This window comes from Mus caroli, chromosome 5, assembly GCF_900094665.2.
Source record: "Mus caroli chromosome 5, CAROLI_EIJ_v1.1, whole genome shotgun sequence".
NCBI lineage: Eukaryota > Metazoa > Chordata > Mammalia > Rodentia > Muridae > Mus > Mus caroli.
This window is the reverse complement of record NC_034574.1, coordinates 70,511,746-70,517,286: the sequence shown is the minus strand read 5'-3', so window position 1 is coordinate 70,517,286 and position 5,541 is coordinate 70,511,746. Positions and strand designations below refer to the sequence as shown.

The 5,541-nt window shown below is 43.2% G+C and overlaps 1 pseudogene; it reads left to right on the top strand.

Annotated features, from left to right (window-relative positions):
• The first annotated feature begins 480 nt into the window (after nt 1–480).
• Nucleotides 481–872, top strand: LOC110295487 (annotated as a pseudogene).
• The last annotated feature ends 4,669 nt before the right edge of the window (nt 873–5,541 follow it).

The window sequence follows — 5,541 nt, the reverse complement described above, 5'->3', positions numbered from 1 at the left end:
CCTCATACACCCATAAACCACTTGTGTATTCACACACACACACACACACACACACACACACACACCTGCAATCTGGAGCCAAAGCAATGGTCATTTAAAACAAACTGGGAACTCAAAAGTTGCTCAAAGAAATCCGTGCACTTGCCACAACCCCTAGGAACCAAACAGAAATTCTAAATACCCGCAGCCTTTCAATGGCCCCATCTTCCAGGTGGTCTATCTATTAAGAACCACAAAGTAGTCTTGGATCTGCAAAAAGAGAGGCTATTACACGAAGTCCTCAGAATCTATATTCTACAACATCCTGACTAGGAACAGAGACCTTCAAATCAAACAGACTTGGTTATACCAGCTAGTTGTGTGATCCTGGCAAATCACAAGCCTGGTGTGATCATATAGGGATGATGATTCCAACTGGTAGAGCTGTTCTGAGCAACTAGGATATGGAAAATACTCACAATTAAGAAAAATAGCTGTTCCATGGGCAGAAGCGGCAACAGATGGTGCTCAGGAGCAGGGGCCCCCGGAGTGCCCACACCCCATGCTCTCGGCTCCAGAGGCATCACGTCAGAGTACAGAACTCTTCTTCAGGATCGACAGCATCATTCTTTAAGACAAGGACAGCTCAAGTCAGCCTGCAAGGAGGAAATTCCCAGTGAGAAGAATGAGGAGATCACTGCAGGCAATGCCTGGGTTAGCTTCCTGGAGAGCCACAACACACTGCACCAAGACAACACTGTCTCCTACACTGAGCATGTCTTCGAAATATCCCACTGCCACGACCTACTTGGGATGATGGTTAACTACGGAACCTGTGTGCTGAAGATCTCCGAAGAGGATGGGATGGTCACCAAGCTAAGCAGTACCTCTAGTGTGCCAAGAAGAACAAAGACACTATTTGGTAGCCCTCTGAGGAAGAAATCATCAAAGTGGCTCCCCCAACAAAGAAGGCCTGAGCAAAGGGTAGGAAGAGGGGGAAGGCTGGATCTTCCCATCTGCAATAGGAGGAGCTAGGGCAACCCCGTGCCCTATACCCATTCACTAACTTGGTCCTAATCCCCTACTATGAGAGAGAGAGAGAGAGAGAGAGAGAGAGAGAGAGAGAGAGAGAGGAACTGCTCTAGCTGTTTGGCTGGCTTATCTAGTTCCTTCTCCTTCTGAGGGGACATGGTGGAGGTGGGGCTTAATTTCCCCCACTATAGGGGGAGGCAGAAGCTATTTCTATGTAAATAGAAATTGACAGGATTCCTCCTCCTCACCTGCCCTCCCCTCTTCACACATCTTTAAAGTACAGAAGTAAAAAGGACCTGTGGTTTCCTACACTAAGGACCTATGGTAAATATGAGGTATGGGAGAGATGGTTAGATCTACAAGTGAGGAAGGAAGGTAAAGAGGCTACTCAGCCTCCACCTAGAAGGGGCAAAGAAAAGCCAGAATTCAGTGTTTGTGTCTCCATGCTGAACTGGCTAGAAGTCTTTCCTGCTGTTCCTAAGTCCTGAGTGCCAGCAGGCCCTCCTTTATGCCCTTACTATGGGCCTGGGATGGGTATGAGCCAGAATTCCTAAGGAAAAGACCAATAGATCTTTTCCTGGTCCCAAAGATCAAACCCCAGTGGAGATGCCCCAACTTCTGTTCTGGAAAATGATGCTGGGGCCATGTACTACTGAGCCCGAGCTAGGGACACAGGCAGAGACAGTCCCACTTTCTATTCCTCTGCTTCTAAATCCAGACTGTTAGATACACTGGTCCTGAGCCCAAGGAGGTTCTGGGATGAGATCCTTAGGTTTTAACCCCAACTTGCCCAAATCTACAGGGTCCCAATGTGGGTATTGTAAGCCATCTTCCAACTCTTCAGTTTAGAATTCCCCAAGCAAGGTAGAAGTTAACTAAAGTGGTTTTCTTTGCACTGACCACCACCCTGATTCAATCCAGGAAGGGACTGGTAACCTTTCTCATTTGGGTTGTGGATGTCACACAGCCAAGTCACTTGAGTACATTGAGGGAACCCAGCCTCCTCCCTGTCCCAAGATGACCTTCCCCATCCTGGCCATGCTAACTGTGTATACATATATGTATGAATGTGTGTGTGTGTGTGTGTGTGTGTGTGTGTGTGTGTGTGTGTGTACTGCCATGTCAGAAAAAAGAAAGGAAAGAAAAATGTGTAAATAAATGAGTAAAGCCACTACTAAGCAAGTTTGGTTTTCAATGAGTCTCAGGAAACACTAGATCTACACTGTTCATCTAACCCTAAGGAACATATCTAAGACCTAGGATGGACACACATTTTATATATATGCCCATCTGCTGTTTTTATTATGGAAGCATTGGAAGCTACCACTGCCACCACTGCCATGACCAGTTAGGTGAGTGACAGGAACTGACAAGGCCCACCAAAAGCTTATGCAGGGAAGAGAAACTCTCCAGACAGCTTTGCATGGAGACGCAGGAGCACAGGATTTCTTAGATTTCTCTCAGCCATTCGGGTTTCTGCCTGGCTAGAACGAGTACATAAGCTGTTTGTCTCAAATGAACGCTCTAGTAGCTAAAACACCAAAGGGGATTAAGGAGACCTAACAAAGCCAGCCACCTGACAGGAGCACCCAGAGAGAGATTTGCAGGAAAGAACTGCAGCTTCCTCCATCACTGTGGTCCCAAGATTCAGAAGCAACTCCTGTGCATCCTTACTTAGATTTCCATAAAGCCACTGTTTCCCACATCACCTAAAGTCCTTCCAGGCCCGTTCTCTCAGCTAACAGTGTGTTTAGGGCAATGATTTCATTTATTTAGCTGATTCTCCGTTCCATGGAGTACTCCTCTTGACTGCTATCTTAATTGTATCACCAACCCGGAGCAAGTTCCCCACCACCCGCCATGACAGCTTTCTTAATATTGCTTGTCTGCAAAATGGAAAAACAACAGTAGGTGCTTAGTGGGTTCACAAATAAATGGAGGGGACACCTGGAGTCTCTTGTTCATCTCCCATGAACACTATCAAAGAAGAAACCAAGCATTTATTTACAATCCATCTTCTGTGCTGATTCATATAAAACCTATAAGAATCACGTGATAGGCCAATGGAAGTAGAAGTAAGAGAGGGGTTAGGAAGTAGGGAATCTTGGGATCCGGTTGAACTACAAAGCCACTAAGCCAAGCCAACCATGCATGTCCATCCACAAATGCTTTAGAACTCAGTTATTCACCTCTGCAAATACTGCACAATCCACATGCCTTTCACCAGATGGTCACTTACAAATAACAGTGTGTTGTGGTTTGTCTATGCTTGACCCAGGGAGTAGCACTATTATAACATGTGGTCTTGTTGGAGTAGGTGTGTCACTGTGGGTGTGGGCTTTAAGACCTTCATCCTGGCTCTCTGGAAACCAGTATTCTGCTAGAAACCTTCAGATTGAAGAGGTAGAACTCTCAACTCTTCCTGCACCATGCCTGGCCTAGATACTACCATGTTCCTCCCTTGATGATAATGGACTGAACCTCTGAACCTGTAAGCCAAGCCTCAATTAAATGTTGTCTTATAAGACTTGCCTTGATCATGGTATCTGTTCACAGTAGTAAAACCATAGCTAAGACACAGTAATCTGATATTAAAAAAAAAAAAAAGCAAGCATTTTCTTTTCTTTTTCAACTACAGTGAACACACAATTGAGTCGTGTTCTATGATCAAAGTAGGGGGAAATCAATGACTAGGCTATGAACACAGCTAAACCACTCAGATCGTGTTGGAGTCTGTCAAGAAGTTTTTACTGTTGGATATCAGATGGGTTCTAGAGAGGAGTTGCTCTAGTTCCTATTTTGTCTCAGAACAAAGCAGTAATTATAGGAGAGATCTGAGGATGGATTTATTATTTCTAAGAAGGAAGAGCTATGAGAAAAATACAGTTGGGGACAGAATGAGAAACTAGACAACAAAAGAAACCTTTAATGTAGTCACTTCCAGAAAACAAAATGGGTCCTACCCCAAAGCGTTTCTATGACACTGAGTCACCTTAGTTTCTTTGGCATTAACTTTTAGAATTTATTGAGAAAATTATAATTAAAAGTAAATATCCTCTAAATAATTTATGACAATCTTTTGATGCTCACATTTGTTGACTGCTTAAAGAGGCAAAATTTCATTCCTAGGAGAATATACATTACAGATAAGGTAGTTTTCCTATTTGTTATAATGCTGAAAAATGTTTTTAATTAAGTGATATTAATACAAGTGCAAACAGAGTTCTTTGGCTCCGTTTTCCATATAAAGAAGTGTTAAATATTAAATGAGGGAAAGTACAAGCTGCTTTAGTTTGTCCATCTTAAAGATGAAGGTTGTATGACCTTGTACCAAGGGAATGCAATGTGGATTCATTAGCTAATTAGATCTTTGCTGTCGCCAGTATTATGAAAGACAAAGTATGCTTGCCACCCTCGCTCAAGCCAACCTTTGTGTGCTCTCTCTCTCTCCTTTTTTAAATTCCAACTTCAGTAAGATATAATTGACAAATCAAAAGTGTGTATGTTGACAGCACATAACACGAGGTTTATGTATTTATACAGAGTGAAATGATTAAATCAATCTAATTAACAAATCTCTCCCTCTACATATTTATCATGCTTTTGTGGCGAGGACATTTAGAATCTGTTCTGCTAGCAATTAGCAATCTATTGGCAATTTTCAAGTGCATAGTCTATTACCACTAACCATGTGCATGCACCAGTACCATGCACAGTAGGTCTCCATAATTCAGTCACTCTGTGTAATACAATCTGCTCGTTCTAACCAGACCTTCCCAGTTCCATCCAAATCTACCAACCTACAAGCCGCCTAGACCATCTTAGTCTCTGCTTCCATGTGCTCAATTCTTAAGATTCCATGTATGAAGAAGATGTAAGATTTGCCTGGCTTAAATTAAAACTTAATATCCTGCAGGTTAAGCATGTTGCAAAAGACTGATCCTCCTTTGTAAGGCTGAATGGTATTACACCATGTGTAAGTAATTTTCTATATCCATTCATCCCTTGATACATACCAGGGTTGATTCAACATTTGAGGTACTGCAAATAATGCTTCAAAGAGTGTCAAAGTGCTGGTGTGTCTTTAACACACTGATGTCACCCCCCTTTGGATACATCAAGAAAAGGAATTGATGGGTCATATCGTGGCTGTATTTTTAATTTTGGACAATTGTCCTTCCTTCTCTCGATAGCCACTGTAGCATTTTCTATCCTGGCCAGTGAATGCCAAAGCCCTTGCTTCTTGGGGGTCCTTGAGAGCCCCAGTCATCTCTTGCCTTTTCTCACCTCAAGCTCAAACAGCTACTATCAAAACAGACAGCCAGGAGAAATTGTGAGTTCAAGACCAGTATGGACAGCCTCGTGAAACCCTGCCTTGAAATTTAGAAACAAAATCTGGGGGTATAGTAAAGTGCTTGCCTAACAAAGCATTGGGTTCAGTCCCCAGAAGAGAGGGGAGAGGGGGAAGGAGGGAGGGAGAGAGACAGACAGAGACAGAGACAGAGACAGAGACAGAGACAGAGACAGAGA